Genomic DNA, 13240 nt, shown 5'->3' with positions numbered 1-13240 from the left:
GAGGGCGGTAGTCGCGCCGCGATTTCCTCTCGCCCGCGCCTGCTCCCGCCCCGCACACCCCTCCCCCGCAGGACCGCGGGCGGGGGCGGGGGGCGGGCTGCCGCGGGCGGGCGGGGGGCGGGGCGCGGGGCGGCGCGGTGCCATGGCGACGCGCGGGGGTGACGGCGCGGCGCGCTGGGTGCAGGTAGGCTCCCGCGAGGGCCGCGCGGGCGGGCGGGCGGGGGCGGAGGCCACGAGGCGGGGCGTCCACACCGACGCGGGGAAGATGGGCCCGAAGGGACTCTCGCCCGCGGCCCGGCCTCCCAGCGCCTCCGTTGTTCCCCGGCGCCTGCCTTTCGGCGGCTCGCAGATGCCTCCGGTCCCCACGGTGCCTCCGAAAAGAAGGTAAAGGAAACGGCAGCAGCTCCCTTTGTGGGGCGAGCGCTCTCCACCGCACGGACTGCGCTCGATCATAAAACGCATTTCTGCCCTTCCAGGTCTGCAAGGGAAGCCCATTTGGAGGGGGACTGGGACACGAAAACTTCCGTTTGTATTACCGTAGAGAGAGGTTCTGGTTTGGGTTCTTGCAAAGTGTGTTCCAAAGTGACGGTAGTATAAATGCGTGATGCAAGCGGAATAGGGGAAACTAAGTTAAAGAGCCGTATGCAGCCACCTAGTAAATCCTGTCTTCTCTAAATCAAGGGCACTGCGCTTCTCCCCAAACAGGGGGTGAATAGCTTAAGTCACCCTACTCAGGGGCACAGATAACAGAATCCAACTAAGTGGCATTTGCCAACCACACCCAAGGACAGACACATTAAGAGAGTAAATCTCATTTTGGTACATCAGCGTAAAGCTGACCCTCCCCTAAGATCTCCCCCAAACACCCAGCCTTTAAAACCCCTGAAAATGAAGGTTCCAGGGCGCTCTCCCTCCAGGCAGCACGCCGGTGCCGTTCCCTTCCCCATCACGCACCCATCCCTAATCTCTAAGGGACCCCATGAGACGTGCAACCAGGGGAGCAATGGGCAGCGGCAGCTCCTCCCAGGATAAGCCTCTTTTCTCCGACTTCCCAGTGAGCCAAGGCAGCCCAGCCCAGCCTCTCCTGTTGCTTCTTCTGTACCGGTCCTTGTTCATTGTCGTAGGTATATTGCTGCTGTGGTCAGTAAATTGCTTGCTTTTCTACACGTTGTCTCTTCATTGAAATCTTTGCCTCAAGAAGGCAAGGACCAAGGTGTGTAGTCTCCTCGTCTCCCCAGTAACAGGTGATTCCCAGGAAACTTTGAAGTGAATATACATGTACAAGGAAGACCTCTGGAGTCAATGCAAAGAAACCATCCTCAGCTAGACAAGAACACATTTTTTTAAATTGGGACATAATTGACATAGAACATCATATTAGTTTTAGTATGATTTGATCTATGTATATGTTGTGACATGATTACCACAATAAATATAGTTAACATCCATTACCACACGTACTTATATATTTTCTTGTGATAAGAGCTTTTAAGAATTATTCTCTGAGCAACTTTCAGATATAAAGCTTTGTTAACTATAGTCCCCATGCTGCACATCACATCCCAGGACGTATCTTACAACTGGAAGTTTGTACATTGAACTTAGACAAATCTGAATTGATACACATCTGAATTGTCAACGGTATCATGTAATTCCTGATTTTGCCACATACGAAGAATATACTGTATTGGATGGTTACTAAACCACAATCTTAAAGATTGGATTCTAGAAGAAAAAGAGGTTCTTTTTTTGGTATTTGCTTAAAACAGTAACCTGACAGCTAGATGTGTAAGGAATTAGTGAATGAAATTAGACGGCTGCTGACTTTGCATATTATCTGCTGTCTGAGAGAGGAATTCTCTGTAAGCCAGAACTCGGACTCCTGGGGACACTGATGTTCATATGGGTATATGTGGCTACAACTCTTCAGACTAATGTCTCTTTCCTCCCACCAGACCATTTGTCATAATTCTTGTTGTTCTAGCTTTTGCCCCAATAATACTAAAATTTATAACAGTTTGTCTCCACCCGATTACAAGCCCTACTTGTACTCGGGAAATACCCCCCATGGACACCATCACAACCTCCTTTTGTGCCCTCTGACAGAGAGCAAGGGCTCTTGGCCTTGAAAAAAAATGTCACCCCCTTTCAGCAGGAAGCAGCTATGGGAGAGGCCCGAGGCGCCTTTTTCTCTGAAAGAATTCAGTGCCAAAATCCTTGAGGAGGAAAATGTTAGACCCCCAGCTTTCAGGGGGGGAAAAATGGCTGGAATGTTAGGCACATTCTCTACCTTTCCCCTGTGCTCCATTATGCCCTGCCTGAGGCTCTCACCCTCCAGCCGTTTCCCTATTATTCTCATTACAGGTTTCCTCCAGACGTGATGAAAGGCTTTCAGTTTACAGTAAACCGTCTCACCCAGTTTTCAGTGGGCTACCCGCACCCAGCCTCCTACCCACCAGTTACTCTGACCTTCACAGGAGATATATACCAGTATATCCCGCTATCCCCACTCTGGGCTATTCATTTTAGAGCTCAGCCCTTCTGGTTTCCAGATGATCTAATAAATGTATAATTTTTTTTAAGTGTACAATGGTAGCCCTGGCCAGTGTGGCTCAGTTGGTTGAGCATCATCCCACTGGGTTAGATTCCAGGTCAGGGCACGTACCGGGGTTGGGGGCTTGATCCCCAGTAGCGGGTAGGCAGTAGGCAGCCAATTGATGTTTCTCCCTCTCCCTTCCTCTCTCTAAAAATCAAACATATTTTTAAACAATAAAAAAGTAAAGTGTAGCCCTAGCCTGTTTGGCTCAGTGGATAGAGCATCGGCCTGTGGACTGAAGGGTCCCGAGTTCGATTCTGGTCAAGGGCATATATCCAGGTTATGGGCTTGATCCCCAATAGGGGGCGTGCAGGAGGCAGCTGATCAATGATTCTCATCATTGATGTTTCTCTCCCTCTCTCTTCCTCTCTGAAATCAATAAAAATATATCAAGAAATAATTCCTCCTACTTGGAGCGGGATTTGATTTCCATAGGGTTACACGGGTATGCCTCATGTCTGCAGTGTCTGCTGTGCTCAGCAGACGTAGTTGCCAATGCCAGGAAAGAAACCAATGCTGCTGACTCAGTCTCTCACGTATTCCTGCATTGAAAGTCTATAATGGGAAAGCATTGTGCTAGCTACAAAGACGGACTGGTGAATCGGGGACACAAGGTTATGGCCCTACCCAGAAGGTACTTACAGTCAAGGAGACAGACGAATACATACAGAACTACAATACAGGGTAGAAAGTGCTAAGTACTGTAACAGGAACTCAAGGGAAGTACTAGGAAGCCAAAGGAAAAAGGTGATGGCTCCTGGTTTGGAGGACAGAGCTCTGACTCACTGAAGCAGGAAGGTATTCTGAAGGAAATCTATCAACAGCCTTAGGATGATCTCAACTTATACCATTATTGCCCCATATTTTTTAAAAGGACAATTTCTATATTATTTAATATGTGTTTATTGATTTCAGAGAGAGGAAGGGAGAGGGAGTTAGAAACATCAATGGATGAGAGAGACTGCCTCCTGCACGCCCCTTACTGGGGATCGAGCCTGCAACCAGGGCATGTGCCCTGACGGGGAATCGAACTGTGATCTCCTGGTTCATGGGTTGAAGCTCAACCACTGAGCCACACCAGCCTGGCTCCCACACATTTTAAAACATGATAATTCATTTTTATGATCTCCTGAAAAGCAGGAACATTTTGACCCCACCTTTCATTTTACAGCCAAATAGACTGACTCCATATCTTTTTGATTAAAAAAGTTTCCTTCAATATTATACTTAAATAATATAGGCCCAGTTGACTGAGTCTTGTCCCATGCACCGAAAGGCTGCGGGTTCCATTCCCAGTCAGGGCACATGCCCAGGTTGTGGGTTCAGTCCCTGGTTGGGGTGAATGCAGGAGACAACTGATGGATGTTTCTCTCTCTCTCCCTCTTCCTTCCCCTCTCTCTAAAATCAATAAAAAAAAACCAAACACCCATATTTTTAAAAAGTTAACATTGGAAGAGTTTTTTAATTTTTAAAAGCTAATGAATATTTGCATTTTAATCAAGAGATTTAATATGTTTTTAGTCAGGTGAATCACTCACCAACTCAATATGTATATTTTCTCATTAAGTAAAAAGAAAATTATTATCTGGAGGAAACTCCACCTCCTGGCTATATTTTCATCATAAGTCACTATCTCCCCCTCGCTTTACTCTTAGAAAAAAATTGATAAATGTGTCAGCTAGAAAGGGACCTGGTGGAAAGTAACCACCCCACAGGGCAGTAAATCAGTCACATCAGATTCAATGGGTTTGGGGAGAAAGGCGAGGTACATAGAATCACAAACAAAAAAATACTAATTATGCCCCCTATCCTCTCCTGCTTCTCTCTTAATATTTCCAGTATCTTCAAATGAGACTTGGCCAACATCACAGCAGACCCGAGAGGGAGGAAGAAGTTGTATACTGGATTTAGAAAAGCATTTGAAAGTAACAATTTGTTTTGTTTCCTTAGGTTATGAGGTTGACGTGAGGGAACGATAAAAAGCATATTCCCGCCTCCCCCAGCTTGCCAGCGGGGTGTGTGCAAGAACCAAGGGAGAGGCAATAGAACTGTTGAAAGGGAGGTAAGTCAACCATGCAAACTGTAAAACGCAAGGCACGTTTCTGTTTTTATGCAACCACATAAAAATCACAAGCTTCCATCAATGTTATAGCTGTGTATTGAGATATAGAAGTACTTACAAATAAAGCTATTTTACTTCCATTGGTATATGGAGTTCCTGCTTTATTGTATCTCTAGCTGACATACATTTAAAATGAGGTCCCAGAAAGCAGTTGTGGTCTGCATAATTCTGAGAAACAAGTTTCTAAATGATGTCTTAGTGCGCTTTTCTGCAACCGGATTTAATCACAGGGATTGTGCCTTTGTTTTCCGAAAAATCGCACCAATAGTGAAATAGCAGAGCAAACAATCAAAGGAGTATTTTTAACTCTTATCCATTTCTCCAGGGATAGCTTTTTCTCTCTTTCAAAATACCGTTTCATTGTGAAATATAACCCACCTACAGAAATATGCAGAAAAGTGGTCATAAAGTAACCGAAACCTGTGTGTTCACCACCTTGGTCAAGGAATCGGGCAATCCCAGACCTTAGTCACCTCGGCTCTGCCCCCCAGACCTTCCTGAACACAACCCTGTCCCTTAACCCTAGCGGGGTCACTATCCTGACTTCCATCATTGATCATTTCCTTGCTTTTCTTCATAATTTTACCATTGATGTGGGCATCCCAAAACAATGTAGTTTATATTTTGCCTACTTTTGAATTGTATGTAAATGCAATGATTCTATAGTATTTTTTTGTATCTGCCTTTTTGGTTCAACATTACGATTCACCCATGTTATTGTATTTAGCCTAAGTAGTTTATTCATGTTCATCGCTATACAAATATTCCATTGTTATGAACTCACCACAATTTATTCATCTATTTTACTCTTTCTTTCCCCCAGTTTTTTAATCCTCTCAAGGAAAAAACTGCATAGTCACCTTAATCAGGCCATGTCTTGTATTTAAGGTCAGGTTCATTTTTATTTGAATAATCCAAGAACTCGTACATCATTGAGCCAAAGCCACCCACCACAATGGGTTCTGACTATACATATAAACATGACAACTGGTGTGGTCTTGTACATTCTGGCTAGCTTTTCCAGTATTTCTGTCTTAAGTTCTGTTGCTTCCCAGGGTGAAGGACATGATGACCACTTGCTGAAGTAGTCCTTCGGTCATGAACTTCCTGGTCCAGCTAGGGACTGTGCTGTTCATGATGGTAGTCTATTCTTAGGCAGCCAGGGAGGAAAAGAGCCCTTCCATTCTTGATGAATCTATATTTCCAGATTTGGGCAGTTGTAAACAATGCTGGTATGAATATTTTTGTTTCTGTATCTTGGCATCCCTAAGCATATGCATCTCTTTTTTTCTTTTGACTTGAAAATAACATAGTCTGTTTCTTATAATGGAATTATTGCTTTTTTTCCTGGAAATTTTCAATATTTTGCTTGGTTTACTTACATTTGTGTGTTTGAATAGAAAGCTCGAGTTGTCTATTTAATATTTGGACTATATGTTTTGTTTTATTATTTTTTTCCTGGAATATATGTTCTGTTTTTCAATCTAGTGATGCCATCCAGCATCCTTCAATGCACAGGGAAACAGGAACACTTACACAGGATGGGGAACCATCAGCACAATGGTAAATAGCATGGGCTCTAGAATCATGTAGATTTTTGCATTTTTATTTATTGATTTTAGAAAGAGAGAGAGGAAGGGAGAGAAAGAGAAAGAAGCATATTTGTTGTTCCACTTATTTGTGCACTTATTGGTTGTTTCTTGTATGTGCCTTGACCGGAGATCAAACCCTCAACCGTGGCGTATCGCGATGACGCTCTAACTAACTTAGCTACTCGGCCAGGGCTAGAATCATGTCGATTTTAAGCAAATTGTTTAGTTTCTCCAGTCTTCAGTTTTTTATTGTATAAAGCTTGGATAATACCACTTACCTTACAGTGTTATTCTAAAGCAGGTCCATGAGGACTCCTTACAATGCAAATAACAAAATCCAACTCAAACTGTCTTAGATACTAAAGTCCTGTATTGACTCACCTGACCTGAGAAAGTGGGAGGTGGAGGGCAGAGAGGGAGAACAAAATTTCTTTCTACCATCAATGAATTAAAATCCTTCACTCTGATTGGGCCAACAATGCTCTCAAACCACAATTCAACCAATCTGGGCCCACTCACAGAAGTCCAGGTATGTCCATTCTAAGCATCTGGCTGGAACAAAATGGGAAGAGGATTAACTGGGTGTCAGGGAGGGAACCAGTGTCCACTCCACCAGAATTATGAATAACAAGAGTCCTGGGCTCAGCCTATTGACTGACCCTCTGTCCGTTCTAATTGTTTCAGGGGCTGCCAGCACCATAATCTGCCCTGTCTGTCATTCTTAATACTAAAATAAGCATTTTTCAAAGTGATAAGATAAATCTACATCTCCGCATTAAAAAAAAAAGTTACTCTGTAATCTTATGACTGGTGATTTTTATATTTGCAGAAAATATTTTCACTGAGAGAACAGGACTGGGAATGTACTGTTATTTTCAACCTAAACCAAAAGCTTGTTATTGTCACTGATTAAAAGACTGTTTTTCAAAGGGCCTAAAATATTGTACCCAGAAGATATAATTAGATGCTAATGAGAACATGGAGTAAATATCAAACGCAAATCTGTCATCTGTGCAGGACTGAAGACCTTTCAAATGAAGGGAGAGCAAGAAAATTAGGGGAAATAGTTTCCTACAGAAGCTCTTGGGAGCCCTCGCCGGATTGGCCCAGTGGATAGAGCATTGGCCCTCGGACTGAAGGGTCCTGGGTTGGATTCCGGTTTCAGGCATGTACCTTGGTTACAGGCTCCACTCCTGGCCCTGTGGGAGGCAACCAATGGATGTGTCTCTTTCACATCAATGTTTCTCTCTCTCTGTCTCTCCCCTCCCTCACACTCTCTCTAAAAATCAATGGAAAAATATCCTTGAGTGAGGATTAACAGCAACAACAACAAAAAAGATCTTGGGAAATAAAGTAGAGATTCTTGCCCTGGGCAAGAATGAAAGCAAAAATAATAATTATTCATTGTAAGTACATCCACTGATTTCACTGTCTGAAATTCCAAAGACGTTATGAAATAATAGTCGGCGAATGGGCTCAAGGGAACTTTTTGGAGCGATGGATGTGCTCTGAAACTGATTTGTGGGGAGGGTTGCACAACTGCATACCTTTACTGAAAAACATGGAACTGTAAACTTATAATTGGTGGACTTTACAGCACACAAATTGTAATTCAACAAACCTGTTAACATTAAGAAAGATACACTAACAAGAGTCATATTCCAATATTCTGTTTCTTTGTTACTAATGTTGTGGCCCCACCCCATAACCAAGAAACAGAATTTCCGGAGGATGAGGCCCAGAAATCAGGATTTCAAAAAGATTCCCAGGTGATTCTAATGTGCAGCCAAGGTTGAGAACCACTGTTCTAGAAGGTCTTCCTTTGCCAAGGACGAGCCTTTCCACCTGGTTGTGCGAAGAGCCAACATCTGGTAGCGATTTCATGGAAAGACCTTTGATCAGTGCTCTTTGGAACCAAAGCGTTAGAGACCCAGACAGAATCAAAGTCTCTGAAGCTTCTCTATGAACAACAGGAACACTGGGCTTGTACATTTTTGAACTGGAGCTAGTTTTTAAAATTTTAACTTTATTGCTTTAATAACTTTAATAATTCCAGCTTTAATAACTGACATATTAAAGCCCCTGCTTTAATCGTGTTATTGATTCAACCTACCTGGTTGTCAGGTCAAAACCAGAATCTAGCACATCTTTACCTGGAAGTCATGACCTAGTCCAGGAGACGATGGGGCGCAGCTGCCATGTGAGGCCAAGAGAAAGAACGTGTTTCTCACAGTGTCCGAAGATGGAGAGATGGGTTTCCAGCTTGCTTGTTGGCGGGTTCTTTTCTCACTTTGCTTCTACAGCCAGAGCAAACATACCTGAAGAGGGGACTGGGGACCCAGAATAGAGGGTGAAAATGCCGTGTGCACGGAGCCTCAGAATGTGCAAAGTTAACTTAACAGGAACTTGTGTCCCCGAGTCCCAAGCACATCCGAGCACAGAGTAAGCACGAAGCGAATTGAAAGTGAATTGAAAGTTTTTTTTTCATGGAAACGGTCTCCTGGTGTTCCAGTGGCCAAAATAGCAGGAGCAAAGGGAGAAACATACATGAGGAACAAGGGTTCCCTCAGCTTACTAACCCCGTGACCTTGGGCAAGTCGCTCAATGTAAGACGATTTATGTCTGTTCTCCGAAGAGATGACTGAGAGATATACTGGAGTGGGCAAAAGTAGGTTTACAGTTGTGCGTACACAAAACACAGGGTTTGTTCTTGTATCATTGTTTATTTATGTTTAAACGTATCTTTATTATTGAAAGTATTACAGATGTCCCTCTTTGTATCATTATTTATTTATGTGTAATGAAGGGCAGCAATGTGAGCACTTACCAGAACGTGCCTAAGTGCACTGTGCCATTGTGGGATTCTTTTGAGCTAATAAAGCTCTTGTGATCATCATACCCTGTGTGTCATTTTTCATGCAGACAACTGTAAACCTACTTTTGCCCCCTCCTGTATGAAAAGATGTTCAAGGCCACTAATCATCAGAAAAGATGCCAATTAAAATCACCATGAGATACCACCTCACACGTGTCAGAATGGCTTTCATCAAAAAATCAACAAACAAGTGTCAGCGAGGATGTGGAGGAAAGGGAACCCTTGTGCGCTGTTGGTGAGAGTGCAAATAGGTGGGGCCGCCGTGGAAAACAGCATGGAGGTTCCTCTAACAATTAGAACTCCCTCATGACCCAGCAATTCCACTTCTGGGTATGTACTTGAAGAAATCCAAAACACATTCAAAAATACACATGCACCCCTATGTTCATTGCAGCATTATTTACAACTAGAAGCCTGGTGCACAAAAATTTGTGCACTCGAGGGGGGGCGTCCCTCAGCCTGGCCTGTGCCCTCTTGCAGTCTGGGACCCTCGGGGGATACCACCTGCTGGCTTAGGCCCGCTCCCCGGGGGATTGGGCCTAAGCTGGCAGTCAGACATCCCTCTGGCAGCCCAGGAGCCCTCAGGGGATGTCCACTTGCCAGTGGGGAGCAGGCCTAAGCTGCAGTCAGACATCCTTAGCGCTGCTGAGGAGGCAGGAGAGGCTCCCACCACCACCGCTGTACTGGCAGCCTTCAGCCTGGCTTGTGACTGAGCAGAGCTCCCCCTGTGGGAACGCATTGACCACCAGGGGGCAGCTCCTGCATTGAGCGTCTGCCCCCTGGTGGTCAGTGTGTGTCATAGTGACCAGTGATTCCCAGTCGCTCTGCTTTTAGGGTCAATTTGCATATTACCCTTTTATTATATAGGATAGCCAGATATGGAAGCGACCTGCGTGTCCATCGATAGACAAGTGGATAAAGAACACACAGTACATATACACAATGGAATATTACTCAGCCATAAAAAGAATGAAATATTGCCATTTGTGACAATATGGATGCTCTAGAGTAGTGGTTCTCAACCTTCCTAATGCCATGACCTTTTAATACAGTTCCTCATGTTGTGCTGACCCCCAATTTCATTGTTACAAATTTAACATAATTAAAGCATAGTGATGACTCACAAAAACAATATGTAATTATATATGTGTTTTCTGATGGTCTTAGGCGACTCCTGTGAAAGGGTGGTTCGACCCCCAAAGGGGTCGCGACCCACAGGTTGAGAACCGCTACTCTAGAGGATATTATGTTCAGTGAAATAAGCCACAAAGAGAAAGACAAATGCCATATGATTTCACTTATATGTAGAATCTAAAAAAACAAAAATAGACTTGTATATAGATACAGAGTACACACTGATGGTTGCCAGATGGGAGGGGGTTTGGGGAACTGGGTGAAAAAGATGAAGGAATTAAGAAGTAAAAATTAGTGCCTTAGCTGGTTTGGCTCAGTGGATAGAGCATCAGCCTGCGGACCAAAGGGTCCAGGGTTCAATTCCAGTCAAGGGCACGTACCTGGGTTGCAGGCTCCTCCCCCTCCCACCTCCACTCCCACTCCCACCTCCCACCCCGGCCTAGGCCCTGGTCAGAGCTTGTGCTGGAGGCAACTAATCTACATGTACATCGATGTTTCTGTCTTTCCCTCTCTCTTCCACTCTCCCTAAAAATCAATGGAAAAATATCCTCGGACGAGGATTAACAGCAACAAAGGAAGTACAAATTAACCGTTAAAAATCATCATGGGGTGGGGATGTAAAGAACAGCATAGGGACTATAGTCAATAATATTGTAATAACTATACATGGTGCCAGATAGGTACTGTATTTATCAGGGGGGTCATTTTGCAAGTTATATAAATGCCTAACCACTGTGCTGTACACCTGAAACAAATACTGAATGTCAACTGTAACTGAAAATTAAAAATAAAATTTAAAAAAGACAATTTGTGTCTAAATTGTCCCATCTGTATAATGGGAATAAGAATATTATTTCACATATTGTAAAAATTAAACAAATTACTCTATGTAGAGTACTTAGTGTTTGGCTCATTGATAAACATTATGTAAGTGGTTTATTATTTTTGGTTTACTGTTATTGTCACCTATTTTTCAATTTCCCTTTTAGTGAATGAGCACTTTCTGTCTTTCTATACACACCGTCCCTACTTCTGGGTCTATACCCAAAAGAATTGAAAGCAGGAACTCAAACAGATATGTGTACACGCACCTTCATGACAGTATGGAGTCACCATCACTAAAAAGTGGAAACAACCCAAAGGTCCATCAAAGGATGAATGACACACAAAAGTGGTCTCTCCACGCAATGCGATGGAATAGCACTGTCCTTACAGGAAGGAAATTCTGACGCGTGGGTGAACCTTGCAGATTTAAGCTACGTAGCAAAATAAACCAGACGCAAAGAACAACTATTAGGTGACTCCGCTCCTACAGGTACTCAAATTCATAGGGGCAGGAAGAATGCTGGTGGCCAGGCCTGGGGGACAGAGGGAGGAGGGAGTTGCAGTTTAATGGGGACAGGGTTTCAGTTTGGGAAGATGAAAAGCTTTGCAGATGGACAGCGGAGACGGTGGTACCGCAATGGGAATGCAAGCGAACTGTACTCTGAAAACAGTAAACTGGTAAGTTTTTGTTGTGCATATTTTATCACAATTTAAAAAAAAAAAAAACACCTCGGAGGAACACTTTGTAAAGTATACGATCGCCTAACCACTATGCTGTACACCCAACACTAATACAAAATAATATTGAAGGTAAACTGTAATTGAAAATAATTTTTAATTAACAAAAAACGAACCCTAAAATCTAAAAAAAAAAAAAAAAAAAAAAAAAAGAGCACGTGCGCTCCCTCCTTCCCCAGGAGCCAAGGACGCGCGGCTGGTCCAGAAGGGGGCGCATGGGTCCTCTCGGCTCAGCAGCAGCAGCAGCAGCAGCATGAAGTCCCCCAACCTGAACTCCCGTAACTGCAGGCCCCCGGGTGGCCCTTCTCTGGCCCCTTCCCGTGCTCAGGGTGGCTGACAGTGCCATCTCTGCATCCCACGCCACGGCCTGGAAAGCTGTCCTTCCAGAAGCTTCCTCTAACTCCCGGGGGCGGGGGGAGGGTCCCGGTGTTATTCTATTCAGCCTATTTCACTGCTGCACAGCGGGGCACAGGATGGCCCAGAAATAACGGGGAATAAACAGCCCAGGCGCAGTCACCGCCTACGCCTCAGGCTCCAGCCCCTTTCATGAAGCATCGCCTGGCAGGTGCTCCCAGAGGCGTCCAGGAAAATCCGCGCAGCCCCCCAGCGCCCCACATCCCCTGTTTGCAAGGAAAAGCTCACTAGTGGGCAGTTTTCCGGATCCTTCCTCCCTGCACAACAAGCCCCATAGGAGGCTGTGTGCCTCCTCCTCGGAGGAGGAGAGTAAGTCTTCTCAGGAGGCTGCAATTTTCTGTTAATTCCTACTCTGATATTCTGTTAATTTCTATATGTAACATTTTTCTTTCTTTATTTTTTTTTATTTATTTATTGAGTTTAGAGAGAAAAACACCGATTTGTTGGTCCACTTATGCATTCTTTGGTTGCTTCTTATATGTGTCAGGGGATGGAACCCTCAACCTGGGCGTATTGGGACAACGTTCTAACCCACTGGGCTACCCAGCCAGGGACAAAACTTTTCTTAAAATGCCGTATGAAACATATCTGTGGGGGTAAAACTAAAAGCATTTCCCACTTTGATTTTGTGGGCTGTTTATGTGGGGAAATTTTTAAAAGAACATTTTCTAGTTATAAGAGGAAAAGGGAGGAAGAAAGAGGGGAGGAGGGACAATATCAGGAGGGAGGGAGGGAAGGAGGGAGGGAGGGAGGGAAGGAAGGAAGGAAGGAAGGAAGGAAGGAAGGAAGGAAGGAAGGAAGGAAGGAAGGAAGGAAGGAAGAAGGGGAAGCCAGACACACTTCTTGGTGGAGCTATTAAACCATTTTTGTCTCAACTCAATTTCCTCCTTCGGCTTCTAAACTAGTTGCCTATCTCCACAGACAGACTGGGCCCCCTTGACCTG

The 13240-nt window shown here is 44.4% G+C and overlaps 1 long non-coding RNA gene across 1 annotated transcript; it reads left to right on the top strand.

The window, feature by feature from the left end:
• Nucleotides 1-237: 237 nt before the first annotated feature.
• LOC111823759 lies at nucleotides 238-7430 on the top strand. Its single transcript, XR_002826841.1, has 3 exons — nucleotides 238-384; nucleotides 4547-4658; nucleotides 7328-7430. It is a non-coding gene; the product is annotated as an uncharacterized LOC111823759 (long non-coding RNA).
• Nucleotides 7431-13240: the final 5810 nt, after the last annotated feature.

Source organism: Myotis lucifugus, unplaced genomic scaffold (genome assembly GCF_000147115.1).
Source record: "Myotis lucifugus unplaced genomic scaffold, Myoluc2.0 scaffold_658, whole genome shotgun sequence".
NCBI lineage: Eukaryota > Metazoa > Chordata > Mammalia > Chiroptera > Vespertilionidae > Myotis > Myotis lucifugus.
Note: the sequence above shows the minus strand (reverse complement) of the source record. Positions and strands in the feature narration are given on the sequence as shown.